Source organism: Protopterus annectens, chromosome 2.part2 (assembly GCF_019279795.1).
Source record: "Protopterus annectens isolate FY-2018-M chromosome 2.part2, PAN1.0, whole genome shotgun sequence".
NCBI lineage: Eukaryota > Metazoa > Chordata > Ceratodontiformes > Protopteridae > Protopterus > Protopterus annectens.
In genome coordinates, this window is record NC_056730.1 from 586,857,230 (window position 1) to 586,871,617 (window position 14,388).

Sequence of the window (14,388 nt, forward strand, 5' to 3'; positions counted from 1 at the left end):
TACAGACCTTGGAAACTACAGACCCATAAGTCTCACTAGTCTATTATGTAAAGCAATGGAAAGAATTATCATGGAAATGATCAATAGTGATATAGTAAACCTCCAGACACTGGACCCAACCCAGTTTGGTTTTGTCAAGGACAGATCATGCCTACTCAACCCGTTGGACTTCTTTGAGAAGGTCACCAAAGCAATGGATGAGAGCAAAATGGTTCACACTGCCTACTTTGACCTGGCCAAGGCATTTGACACAATACTCCACTCCAGCATTGTTGACAAACTCAAGAGGTTAGGTGCAAACTTGTACGTTACCTAATGGATAGCCAACTTGCTCACAGACAGGACCCAGGAAGTGAGAATTGGGGAGTCTTCCTCTACAAACAGGCCAGTCACAAGTGGAGTCCCTCAGGGATCAGTCCTTGGACCACTCCTTTTTGGTATTTACTTCTCTGAAGTCAAGGCCAATGTCAGTGATCTCTGGCTGACTAAATCTGCAGATGATTGCAAATTAGGATCAGTCATTGAATCCCACACTAACACAAATGTTCTCTAGGAGGGGCTGAAACAGACAAATAACTGGTGTCAGAGCCAAAGACTAAAACTAAATGCCAAGAAATGCATAATAGTATCCTTCGGGAAGTTATCCACCCTGGTTAGCTATCTTATTGACAGCACACCTCTTAGAGTTGACCCAGTAGTCAGGGACTTAGGGACACACATAGATAATAATCTAGCCTTTGACCAACATCTGTCTACTGTAGTGAGGAAATCCTTCTATGTCGCTCAAGTTATCAACAAAGGTATGGCATCTATGTCCAAGGAAGTCATTGTTCCACTGTATTCGGCATTCATTAGACCTATAATTGAGTAGAATGCCCCCTTTGGTATGTACCTAACCAGGCATATTTAACAATTGGAACATCCACAGAGGTTCCTCACTAAAAGAATACAGGGCTTAAGTAAAATGTCCTACGCAGACCACCTCAAGACTCTATTCCTGTATTCTGCCTCCTACAGGCTTTTGATGGGAGATCTATGCTTGACATATAGGGCATTTTCAGACCCCACTCTGATGGACCTCCTGCATATCTGCAAAACAAACAGCACCAGAATTACCCATTCTAAGGACTTGAACTTTGCCTGTGAAATAAATATGACCTGCTGGAGAGACAGCTATGTATTCTAGAGATTACTCTGTCTTTGGAACAGGCTCCCCACCCATGTGAAGCAGAGTTCCTCCCTAACACAATTCAAGTGCAACTTGGACAATTGGATAGGGAACAGGAAATTCATCCCTGGTTTGGTACCTATGTCTCTAATGGATACAGGCAGTCTATAAATGGTTCATGTCCCAGGCCCTAGCATGTAAATGTTTCATCTCCTAATCCCCTGGTTCATAGGTTCATATGTTCATAGGTTGGTACTAGGCTATCAGCCCTAGGGCCTATACAAGCCTAGCCATAACAATTCCCTGGCTATTTCTTCCCACATTATTTACTTTCCTGGACCCCTGTCTAGCAGGGCGACTGACGTGATCCCTGGGGTGAATTTCCTTTCTCCCATCCAATCGTCAAGGTTCCTCTTGAAGAGGTCCAAAGAGGCACTCTGCTTGACATGTATGAGCAATCTATTCCAGAGTCTGGGGAGTCTCTGGGTCAGGAACCTATCCCTCCAGCATGTTTTGTTTATTGTGATGACAAGGTTTCGATCCCTGGAGCGTGTAGCTCTGAGGGATTGGGATTTCTTTAAGTGTAGCATGTCCAACAGCTCTGGGTTTGACATGGCCTTGTATGTTAAGCAGAGATCGCCTCTGAGTAGACGATATGCGACAGAGTATAGCTGGAGTTTTTTAAGGCGGTCAGCGTAGGGCATCTGCTTTAGGCTTGTGATTCTTTTAGTGAGGTATTTCTGAGGCCTTTCCAGTTGTTGCAGATGTCTTGAGAGGTACATACCAAATGGGGCGTTGTATTCTATAATGGGTCTAATGAGGGATGAGTACAGTGGGACAATGACCTCCTTTTTTCTGGATGAAAAGCCCTTCGTGATGAGGTGTGCCACATAGAAGGATTTCCTGACTGTTGTGGCGATGTGGTTATCGAAGGTGAGACCACTGTCCACCTGTGTCCCTAAGTCTCTTATCACACTTTCTGTGTTTAGTGTACTGCCACCTATATGGTAATTCATGGATACATGTTTTTCCCAAAGGGATAACAATACATTTCTTGGCATTGAGCTTGAGCCCATGGCTCTGGCACCAAGCATCTGTTTCTGTAAGGCCCTTTTGTAGAGTATCCACATGATCTGGGATTCAATAATGGCACCCAGTTTGCAGTCATCTGCAAACTTTGTCAGCCAGAGTCGCTTAGTGTTGACCTGTACTTCAGAGAAGTAGATGCCAAACAAGAGCGCCCCAGGACTGAACCCTGAGGTACTCCACTTGTCACTTGTCTGGAGCTGGATTTGGAGTTGGCTACTTTTACAGTGTGGGTTCTATCAGTAAGCCATTTAGCAACCCATTGGGTGACATAGGGATTAATGCCCAACTTAGTAAGTTTATCTATGATTCCAGAGTGGGGATGGTGTCAAAGGCCTTGGCAAGGTCTAGATAGGCTGTGTGGACCACCTTACCCTTGTCCATGGCTCTGGAGACTGATTCAAAGAAGTCAATCAAGTTCAGGAGACAAGATCGGCCCTTCACAAACCCAAACTGGGTGGGGTCCAGTGTTTGAAGGTTGCCAATGTCTTTGTTTATAAGTTCCATGATAATACGCTCCATGGCCTTGCAGATAAGGCTTGTCAGACTGATGGGACGGTAGTTTCCGGGATCCAAGGTGGATCCCCCCTTGTGGATTGGGATAACTGTAGCTCTGCGCCACTCAGTGGGCACGAAACCTGAGGTGAGGCTATGATTAAACATGACACTTAGGTGTGGTGCCAGTTCATATTGTAGTTCATGTAGTACACAGCCCAGGATGTCATCTGGTCCCATGGATGCTGTATTCTTGGCTTTAGAGAGTGCATTTTGTACCTGTGTGGCCGTTATTACTGGAATTTGGCAATCTTCCGGTATTGAGATGGGCAATTTAGGGGGTGAGAGGGGGGTGAAGTTGGCACTGAATCGATCTGCCAGGATATTGGCAATATCCTTTGGATCAGTATATTTAATGCCATTCTGTTTTAGCTCAGAGCAGATCTGAGCATTGCCATTTAGATTCTTGACATAGTTATAGAATGCTTTGTGGTTGTCTTTGGAATCTTTGGCAATTTTATTTTCGTAACTAGCTTTGGAGGATTTTATGAGGCATCTCAGTTTCTTACTGAGGCTAGTAAGGGAGTTTTTTTGCATCCTGGGATTTTCCTCTTTTCTGCAAAAGTTTCTTCCTTTTGTTGTAAAGTTTGTTTATGGCAGGGGACCACCAGATTGGCTTCCTTTTTTTGGATGAGAGCATTTTGGTTCTATTTGGGATGGCACGATTCATGCATGAATGGATGTGCTCGTACAGTGCCTTAGTGTAGGATTCAGCAGTTGAACTTTCAGTTCCCGTCTGCATGGGTGTTATGAAGTTTGTCACTTCTGACTTGAGTATCATGAAATTGGCTTTGGAGAAGTTTTTTATGGTGGTTTCTTTACTGGAGGGTGGGGGTGGGATGTGGATGTTAAGGGTGATTAGCTTATGGTCAGACCTGACTAACGAGGGGGTGACCATAGGTATGGAGCATTGATTTCCCATGTTGGTAATGACCAGGTCTAGGATATTGGAGCCCCTGGTGGGACTATGGATTAGTTGATCCAGGGCATTGGAATTTATGAATTCCAAGAACCGTTGTGCAAAGGTGTTGGGACATGAGTAGTTTTCCCAGTTAATGGCAGGGTAGTTAAAATCACCCAGTATTAGGGTGTTTGGTTCTATCTTAATATTTTCCAGTATGTTTAGAAAGGTGTAGTGAGAATCTTGGGGTATGGTGGGGATCTGTAGCAAGCTACAATTTGGATTGCAGTCTTACCTAGTGTTAGTTGCACTTGGAGAATTTCAGACACATTGTGTTGGCCAACTAGCCTGGTGGTGTGAATATCCTTGGTGAATATTGACACTCCTCCACCTTTAGTGTTTCGGTCCTGGTTTGGTGGCCGAAAAGTGTGGTAAGAGTTGTAGCCTGGTATTGCAGGGGTGCTCCCTGGAGCCTTGAACCAGGTCTCAGTTACTGCACAGATATCGATGTTCTCCATTTTTAGGAGTGCCTCGAGAGAGTGCATTTTGAGGTTTAGACTTCTAGACACAGCCTTTTAAAACCACAACGAGGAAAGGGTGGGAGGGTTGGAAAAAATTCAAACTAGAGTTCAAGTCCTGTGGTTAGACTTTCAGAAACTTTTACCTTAATGCCTCAGTGGGGGTGGAGAACACCCATAAGTCCACAGGTTCATAGGTTCACAAGTGTTTACTAGGCTAATGACCCGAAGGACCTTTTTAAGCATAGCCATGTATCCTAAATCTCTGACAAGTTCTGACATCACCACACTCCATGGAAATTTAAAAACACAGTACTAACACAGTACTAACACTTAGGACATTGCCCCTACTCTACAATCACTTAAATAACTAAATACTATGTATAATATTTTCAATTATAAATTAATACTAAAAGAATAAGTTGGTTAACCAGCAAAATTGAAAGCCTGAAGGACGATACGCCAGAATACTTGAATGAAATAAAATCCGCTTGGACCAGTCCCGATACGTTCACCAACTTATCAAGGGTATCAGAACTTGTCAGAGATTTAGGATACATGGCTATGCTTAAAAAGGTCCTTCGGGTCATTAGCCTAGTAAACACTTGTGAACCTATGAACCTGTGGACTTATGGGTGTTCTCCACCCCCACTGAGGCATTAAGGTAAAAGTTTCTGAAAGTCTAACCACAGGACTTGAACTCTAGTTTGAATTTTTTCCAAACCTCCCACCCTTTCCTCGTTGTGGTTTTAAAAGGCTGTGTCTGGCTTCTGTCCCTTATGGTAATCTGACTTCCAAAGTCCCTCCCCTGTTTCATTGATATTGTCTGTTGTGTAACATATTTAAGTACTTTCCCACCCATTGTTTTCCCTATATCCATCATACTAAGTGCCCAACCAGCAAACCAGTATTATACTTGAGTAAAATTCCCTTAATACAAATTGTCTCCTGCTCATTTTCCAGAACTCCTATCTGCTTGGCACCCTAGCCACACTCTGAGGGTTTCCTGAGTTAATTCTGCTCCATCGCTCCATCCTTGGTGGATAAGAGATTTATTTTATTGTTTTGCACTTCAGCTAACTATTTAGAGTGCTACTGCTTTACTTTTGCTATATTTTGTTAATTTTACGTTTAAATAATTTTAAAGGTCCCTAGTACTTGAAACAGCCTTGTCAAGGTAGATTAAGTTTTGTTGTAGCATTACCCTTGAAAGCAATTTTTCTTGGTATTATTACATCAAAAGGTTAGCACTGTCCTGTACAGACACAAATGTCCAGAAAGTAAATTTTATCTATAGCACTTCCCATAGAGCTGAAACATGTAACTTAGTGTGGCTAAAACAAAACAAATGCATGGAGACAAGCTTAAAGCAGATAGTTTGCACACTAAACAACACTACTATCAAAATGTAGTACAATCTAACCTCATATAGTGCCAAATCCCAGAAAATGCCCAAGGGGATCTCGGTATAATGCAGTCCATGACCTACAGTAGCCCACCTAAATACAGGTCCAGACAACACTGATATGCAATTTCCAGATGTCTCCATAGCCAGCTTGGTAGATATGGCCATCCTGAGACAATGTAGCAATTGACATATGTTCACAGACAACCATTTAATCCTTAAAAAAGCAAACACAGTATGTGAGATGAACCACTCTACAACTCAGAAAACAACGACAAACTAGCAAAATTGAAAGCCTGAAGGACGATACTCCAGAATACTTGAATGAAATAAAATCCGCTTGGACCAGTCCCGATACGTTCAACAACTGTAAAATTTATTTAAGCAAAACAACAATCCTGCTTTTCGTCAGCGTACCCCGCCAACTTCTTCAGAAGTCAAAATAACAAATAGCGCGCCACTTCATAGCTAATTTAAAAACAAAAACGCATGACATCACCACACTCCATGGAAATTTAAAAACACAGTACTAACACTTAGGACATTGCCCCTACTCTACAATCACTTAAATAACTAAATACTATGTATAATATTTTCAATTATAAATTAATACTAAAAGAATAAGTTGGTTAACCAACGTCTCCTAAAAAAACATTAACGACACCAATACAGTGCAAATGCATGCTCATCTAACCTAATTAAAATTACTGTGGATACAAAAAACTATGAAATATATCCTAAAATATATCCTCGCATATTGAATAGCTATTAAAAAAACAACGAAAGAACACCTTAGGGAACAACCCTAAATGAAACTATCAAAGCTAACTAGCTGACTCCCTTACAAGGAAATTTTCTATACCAAATAATTTCCTAAAATTGTATGTATAATAAATAATAAAAAAGAAAGCAATAAAACACAAGAACCTAAACCTACTGAAGGAGAGTTACATAATGATCCTCCCTGATACCATCTTACCTTTTTAAACTCCTCAGTTTCAGCAGACTAGCAATAGATAGCATGTTGTTTAAACCCGGAAAGTGGTGGGCATCCAATTTTAACTGCCATACCAATTCCTTAAGTTCCGACAACAAGGATTCGGGGCCCCCCCTGTTGTTTGAAACAAACTGATCAATAACTGTAAAGGAAAATTCATGATCCGGGCATTCCTTAATATGTTTTGCCAGGGCGTTGTCCAATTTTCCCTTCCTGATGGCATACAAATGTTCATAAAGGTGTTCCTGCAATCTCCAGTCCGTTTTTCCCACATAAAAATCCGGGCATGAAGTGCACTTAGCCAGGTACACTACATGGGAACTATTACAATAGAACCTACCCCTAATATAAAACTTAGAATCTCTAATCAAAAAATAAGTACCCGCTTGGACAAACCTACAGTATTTACACATGCTGCACTTATACATCCCTGATCTAGCATTAAACGGCTGGCTGCTCATACCTAAAATATTCTTAAGATTCAAGCCTCTCTTAAAAACAACTTTGGGTGATGGGCCAATCTGGGAAGAAACCCAATTATCTGACACAAGGAAGATCCAATTCTTCTTGATGATGGACACAATTTCACCCGCATCAATATTGAATGAAGTGATAAAACTACAAGAAAAACGGCTAATGTCCTGGACTATTTCAGGAGGTAAACCTGGTTCTGAAATCTGGTTGTTTAATATAGGCAGATAGAACCCATTTTCTCTCTTCAAACGAACCTCATTACATAATTCTGCCACCAAACTACCTGGGTAACCTCTATTGAGGAACAAATCCCGAATAAAGAGACATTCATCCAAAAAAAATCTTCATCTCTTGATACCATCCTGGCTGCTCTCACCAATTGGCTCTTAATGATCGATCTCTTCTGGTGGTATGGATGGTTACTATTGAAATGCAAGTAAGAATTGGAGAATGTGGTTTTACGATGGATTTTAGCTAGGTAGCAGCCTTGGGGTATGTTCTTGTACAAATCCACATCCAAGTAAGCAATCCTCTCTTCAGAGGAATTCGAAGTGAATTTGAGGAATTCAGTAGAGCTACTAAAGCTTGTAACTAAACGCTCTGCCAATTCACTATTACCTTTGAGGATAATAAAAATATCATCCAAAAACCAGGTATAAAGGAGAGCTTTTTCTTTGATAATAGGATTTGAGATCACAAATTCTTTCTCCCAAAAGGCCATCACCAAATTGGCTACACTCGCCCCACAAGGGGACCCCATAGGGACCCCCACCAACTAAGGATACCATCAGTTGTTGAAAGAGAAGAAATTGCACATCAAAATACTATCTAACAATTCTCTGATCATTAGAATTTCATTAGCTGGTGCTTGCTTGTACAACATCACTGCTTAAATCCAATCCACAGCTACATCATGTGGGATCGAAGAATATAAATCTACCACATCGATGGTTAAGAAAAAACTTTCAGTGCTAAATGGAATTTGGCTAACTCTAGCCAAAAATGACCAGGAGTCCTTGCATATGTGTGTCTCACTGGAAACATATTTCTTCAATATTGTATCAACAACTTTAGCCGATGCATATGTAATACCTCCCCTTGCACTGACCAATTGGCGCATAGAGGGGTCTTGGATACTTTTATGAATCTTTGGATTCCTGAAAAGTACTGGTATTCTCGGGTTAGGGGTAGAGATGTAATTGAAGACATCTACTTCAATAATCCCGCTAACAAACATGTCCTCAAAGTAAGATTTCACTCGGGCTAAATTAACATTCAACTCATTTCTTGAAACTTCTTTATATGCCTCGGAATCCAATATAGCTACCATTCGGTTGATGTAATCATCTCCCTCCATAACCACTAAACCACCACCTTTATCTGGTTGCATCACCCAAACCGAGGAGCTGCATAGTAAATCCAAAAGTTCTTTTTCCTCTTTGTTGATATTAAAGGAAACCGGTCGGTTGGACTGAAGTAAAAACCGAATGTCCAAATCACATAGCTGCTCGAAAAGGCTTAGTGACCGATGCAAAGGGGGGTTAAAGGTGCTAGCGATGTGGTACGGGTTATTGAAAACCCTCTGTTTCCCCATTATTAGATGTAAATTAAGTTTCCTCACAAAAAGTTTTAAATCAATGAGGGTTTTAGCCAAATGTACCCTCTGTGAAGGCACGAAGGATAACCCCTTAGCCAACAAGTCCACTAGAGGTTGAGGGAAATTGAAACTTGAATAGTTAAAAATTTTGAAATCCTTTCCTGAGTTGAAAACTATCTCCAACTAATTATAACTCATGGTTGAGGAACTATTCTCAATCACATTCAGTTCCTCCTGTTCCTGGTTCTGTACCTGTTCTTCCTGCCCGGTGATTGTTGGGCTGGTGAGGCAGAGTTCCGAAAATTTGAACCCCCAATATCTGAAGGGGTATTTGTTGATTTACCCTGTGTACCTGGCCGATCGCTCCCACTTGTCTGGTTCTGTGCGGCTAAGGACCCAAGGGCTGCACCTTCTTGTTCTTAATTAAACAAAATCGGTCTAGGCTCATTGGTACCATTACAATCCCCAAAAGCCCTGGCTGGTGAGTTCCTTTCCTGAGTTGAAAACTATCTCCAACTAATTATAACTCATGGTTGAGGAACTATTCTCAATCACATTCAGTTCCTCCTGTTCCTGGTTCTGTACCTGTTCTTCCTGCCCGGTGATTGTTGGGCTGGTGAGGCAGAGTTCCGAAAATTTGAACCCCCAATATCTGAAGGGGTATTTGTTGATTTACCCTGTGTACCTGGCCGATCGCTCCCACTTGTCTGGTTCTGTGCGGCTAAGGACCCAAGGGCTGCACCTTCTTGTTCTTAATTAAACAAAATCGGTCTAGGCTCATTGGTACCATTACAATCCCCAAAAGCCCTGGCTGGTGACCTTAGATAGTTGCCTTGAGATTTGGGTGGCTTAGGGTAAGCTACACCTTCCTTATATGCTTTTATATCCCTCTGCAGCTTCTTGACTTTATTCGCTGTAATCTTACTGATCTGCTGGTCAATACTCGAAAAAATTCTATTGTAATCATACGTATACCTCGAGAAATTGTAATCCTTCCTGATCCCTTCATCCAGCTTAGTTAGTTCCTCTGTTAATAAATTAGCTGCTTCCTGATAATGCTTGCTGATTAAACTGAGAAGTTCGGCCCCATGTCTGTCAAAAAGCAAAATCAAATCCATATGAAAAGGAGAGCCTTCTTCCAACCCTGTCGGGTACTGCCAAGAGCGAAGGCCCTTGGGTACTATGTTGGAGCATTGGCATTCACCAAAATATGCAACCTCCAACTGCAACTTTCTTAACTTGATGAGTTTTTGATCAAATAAATTTAATTTCTGTGGATGATCGATCCCTTCTGGTCTTCTGGGGTCGGGTTCAAGATGTCCCTATGAGTTGTGGAAAGAAAACGGGCGGTTTAACCACTAGTTCAAACCGACTTGTAAACAACTCCGTTCCGGCCCCTGTAACTGGTACTTATTTTTTTATTAGAGATTCTAAGTTTTATATTAGGGATAGGTTCTATTGTAATAGTTCCCATGTAGTGTACCTGGCTAAGTGCACTTCATGCCCGGCTTTTTATATGGGAAAAATGGACCGGAGATTACAGGAACGCCTTTATGAACATTTGTATGCCATCAGGAAGGGAAAATTGGACAACACCCTGGCAAAACATATTAAGGAATGCCCGGGTCATGAATTTTCCTTTACAGTTATTGATCAGTTTGTTTCAAACAACAGGGGGCCCCGAATCCTTGTTGTTGAAACTTAAGGAATTGGTATGGCAGTTAAAATTAGATGCCTACCACTTTCTGGGTTTAAACAACATGCTATCTATTGCTAGTGTGCTGAAACTGAGGAGTTTAAAAAGGTAAGATGGTATCAGGGAGGATCATTATGTAACTCTCCTTCAGTATGTTTAGGTTCTTGTGTTTTATTGCTTTCTTTTTTATTATTTATTATACATACAATTTTAGGAAATTATTTGGTATAGAAAATTTCCTTGTAAGGGAGTCAGCTAGTTAGCTTTGATAGTGTCATTTAGGGTTGTTCCCTAAGGTGTTCTTTTGTTGGTTTTTTAATAGCTATTCAATATGCGAGGATATATTTTAGGATATATTTCATGAGTTTTTTGTAACCACAGTAATTTTAATTAGGTTAGATGAGCATGCATTTGCACTGTATTGGTGTCGTTAATGCTTTTTTAGGAGACGGTTAACCAACTTATTCTTTTAGTATTAATTTATAATTGAAAATATTATACATAGTATTTAGTTATTTAAGTGATTGTAGAGTAGGGGCAATGTCCTAAGTGTTAGTACTGTGTTTTTAAATTTCCATGGAGTGTGGTGATGTCATGCGTTTTTGTTTTTAAATTAGCTATGGAAGTGGCGTGCTATTTGTTATTTTGACTTCTGAAGAAGTTGGCAGGGTACGCTGATGAAAAGCAGGATTGTTGTGTTGCTTAAATAAATTTTACAGTTGTTGAATGTATCGGGACTGGTCCAAGTGGATTTTATTTCATTCAAGTATTCTGGCGTATCGTCTTTCAGGCTTTCAGTTTGACAGTATGTGAGATGCGCATACACAGTTTCACTGGAGGCAATAATCTCTCAGACAAATAAGATTATCAAGAACACACATACACACATTCTACTTTCACCGCACATAGTGACCACTACACACATAGACCAACCAATGCTGAGGCACTAAAAAGCAATCTTCTCAACCCTCAAAGACCTCCTAAGCCTATAAACAGTAATGCCTATCCTCAGCAATCTCTAAAGCACTCACCAAAAGCAACACCAAACACCACACATACTCCTATACCCAGTGAGGCCCCAAGAGCAAAGCCCGTAAGGTAAGCCAACACATTATCCAGCACTCCTGTCATAGGGGGACGTCATTATACAACACATAGCTGCCCCACTCACCAGATTGAACAAGAGGAAGATATCATTTTGTTGCTTATCTGGAGCCAGGATCTGCCAAGTTACACATGCACTCAAGTCACTACACCACAGTTATCAGTATGGTTGTCTCATAGTCTATGTGGGGATTAATGACCTGAGATGTAAGTCCCTGGACTATATGAAGAGAGACACTGTGATTCTATGAATATGTGCCTCAGGCAAGTATGTGCAGTGCATTGCATTGAGCGACATTCTACCTTCACCAAGGATGATGCCACAGTATGAACAAAACAAAATTGCCTCCAATAATTGGTTACATTTCTAGTGATATTGGCTCTCAAGTGTGTATCCTATATAAATTGACCTTATATCCCTACACCTTATGTCAAATAAGGTAATTTGCATCATTGCTCATAGGTTCATAGGTAGGTACTAGGCTATCAGCCCAAGGGCCTATGTAAGCCTAGCCAACAAGGTTTCCTGGCTTACGCCACCCAATAAAGTTATTTCCCTGTGCCACTGTCGGGCAGAGATACAGAAGTGATCCCTGGGGTGTATTTCCTATTTCCCATCCACTCATCAAGATTTTTCTTGAAGAGTGCTAATGAAGAACTTTGCTTGACATATATGGGTAGCCTGTTCCAGAGCATGGGAAGTCTCTGGGACAGGAATCTAGCCCCCCCCCCCCCATGTGCAGATGTTCCACATAACATTTTGAATACCATGGTGTTTCTAGCCACATTGCTCAGTGCATTATGAGGGAATGATTCAAAAACTGTTGTAGCACTATAGTGACATGAAGACTCCAGCAGTTAGCACTACAGCAGTCTTGCTGGATATCACCACATGTGAATGCAGCAATATGAGGCACAGCTAAGGTAGATTAGTAATGTGCTTTGTCCCAGAGCTATACACTATAATTGATGCAGCTTGGTAGTATGATTCAAAGATAAGCTCTACCATGTTATTTTGGAGTGAAGCAATGGGAATATACACTGCCTTGTGATGGTGTACACTCCACACTGTGTGTGGTAGAAGTGGGTCTGTCATGCAACAGTAGGGAAGTATTGTGAGGCTACATGCATGTGTGAATGTGTGTATGTGTGAGTGTATGGATGTGCATGCATGAATGTCTGTATACGTGTGTGTGTGTGTGTGTGTGTGTGTGTGTGTGTGTGTGTGTGTGTGTGTGTGTGTGTGTGTGTGTGTGTGTGTGTGTGAGTGCATGCATGTGTGTACATGAATGTATGTGTGTATCTGTGTGTGTGTGTTGCATATGCTTGCGACTGTCCTGGTCTCTGTTTCAGTGTGCACGTGTGAGGGAATGTGTGTGCATGTGTGTTTATGTGTGTGTATGTCTGTGTGTCTGTCTGTAGGCACCTACATTGAGAAAACACTTAAAGCAGCTACTCCAAAGCCCTGACTATGTTGGAGGCAGATTGGGTGTCTATAAGAGCTTACTGCAGTGGATGAGAGTGAGTGTGAGCGAATGCTGCTAGCTCACCCATATAGGATAGAGGTAGGCAGCTTAGCTCCCCACATAAGGTGACACCAAGCAGGTTCATTAGGTCTTACCCAGTGGAGGACTTTGCCAACTGAAGGAAATGCAACATGCAAAGGCATGTTTTCCCTTTGTACTGCAGTTCCAAGCTATCAATGGGGTGTGAACCCAACAGGGAGAGGGTAGGTCACTCTCAGGACCAGCAAACTGCCCTACTCCCTACTATCTGATTCTTGCTGGGGAATGGAGAGTTTACTGGGATTCTGGGCAAGAATGAATACCCAGCTTCCATGGTCCAAGAAAAAGGGCACAGTTGGCTATCAGTAGTGGAATCTTCAGGCAAGGTCATGAGGGAGGAGAAAAGCATTTACTGGGTGCTTGTGTTCATGCAATAAATTTATTCACTACCTGTACTTACATCTTTAGTGTCTTAAGTGAAATGGCAAACAATAACAAGTCATCTGATTGTTTTTCTTAGAGAAACTTTTCAGTCCTCAAACAGGGTGTAGGCCCACTCTGTTCACCCTCGCTATGCTTGGGCTCATGCTACTCCCCTACCCTACCCCCATTCTCACCCACCACCACTTTCATTTTCTTTATACTCTTGACTCAAATACAAAACCCAACTCACCTCATCCAATTACCCTATCCCTGCTCCCTGACCTAACACAGCCCCACTCTTTTCCCTTTACACTATGTCTAATCAGATTACTGCTATTTCTTACAACTCTACCTTATACCATGGCTATAATCTACCTCCTATCCCCTTTACTTTACTTCCTCATTTCACTCACCTCCTACCAGTCACAGCTCCACCACTTTCAACCTTCAGCTACAATTCCACTCTCCATTCAACAAAAAGAATTGTCCTACGCATGCTCTATCTCGCCATCGCTATTCAACATATCCCCTACCCAACTTTACAAACACAAATTCTTAACACACACTCCCTTACCACCTAAGCTAAAGCTAAAATACTTATGTCACAACCACTACCAGTACCAATCGAAACTACCCCCACTTCCAAACACACTTCTAACTGATGGGGATATCCCCCTAATTGAGGTCCTGCTTCTCCTACATCTCCCTCCACCATCTCAACAGCCACCAGTCTCAACAGTCCCCCCCCCAGTCCAAAGCATCTTAGTATATACTCAATTAACATATAGAGCCTCCCAAATAAAACCACGGAACTACACTCCTGGATTATCCTCCATTCCCCATACATCCTAACCCTATCTGAAACATGGTTAAAGCCCCATATATCAAACTCTGAAATCCCCCTATTACAATATCTACAGGCAAGACAGAATAGTTAGGAAAGGTGGTGGAGTCACTAT